The 736-nt window shown below is 54.3% G+C and overlaps 1 protein-coding gene across 1 annotated transcript in view; it reads right to left on the bottom strand.

Annotated features, from left to right (window-relative positions):
• CCT4 (chaperonin containing TCP1 subunit 4) overlaps positions 1-736 on the bottom strand; it is a 19,901-nt gene that overhangs the window by 4,200 nt on the left and 14,965 nt on the right. The gene's annotated exons all lie outside the window — the stretch shown is intronic.

The raw sequence follows: 736 nt of genomic DNA on the forward strand, positions 1-736 counted from the left end.
ATTCCTATGCCCCAAGTGCAAGATCTTGCACTTGGGGCATAGGAATAGGTGTCATAAGTACAGGTTAGGTGACAAGTGGCTGGAGAGCAGCACTTGTGAAAGGGACCTTGGGGTGCTGGTTGACTGCAGGCTAAACATGAGTCAGCAGTGTGATGCGGTGGTCAAGAGGGCGAACGCCACCCTTGGTTGCATAGCCAGAAGTGTGGCTTCTAGATCGAGAGAGGTATTACTACCACTCTGTATGACTCTGGTGCGCCCACAACTGGAGTATTGTGCTCACTTTTGGGCCCCTCATTACAGAAAGGATATAGCCAGGTTAGAGTTAGTGCAGTGTAGGGCCACACGGTTGGTGGCCAGTTTGCAGGGGATGCCATATGAGGCGAGACTGAGGGAACTGGGTCTTTTCAGCCTGGAGGAGACTCCGAGGGGATATGCTGGCGACATACAGGTATGTGAGGGGATGTCACATGGAGATGGGTAGAGACCTGTTCTTCCCTGCAAAGGAAGGCAGAACACACTCCGACGAAGCCAAGCTCAGGGAACCAAGGCTCAATTTGGATGCCAGGAAGTGCTTCCTGACAGTTAGGACCCCAAGGGTGTGGAATGGGCTTCCATAGGAGGTCGTTGAGGCCCCATCGGCGAGGGTGTTCAGATAGGCTCGACATGCATATGGTGGGCATGTCGTAAGTGGAGCCGGCTGGAGCTGGGGGTCAGACTAGATGGCCCAGGAGACCCC

The sequence above is a fragment of the Varanus komodoensis genome, unplaced genomic scaffold, assembly GCF_004798865.1.
Source record: "Varanus komodoensis strain SLA01 unplaced genomic scaffold, ASM479886v1 scaffold7_3, whole genome shotgun sequence".
NCBI classification, from domain to species: Eukaryota; Metazoa; Chordata; class Lepidosauria; order Squamata; family Varanidae; genus Varanus; species Varanus komodoensis.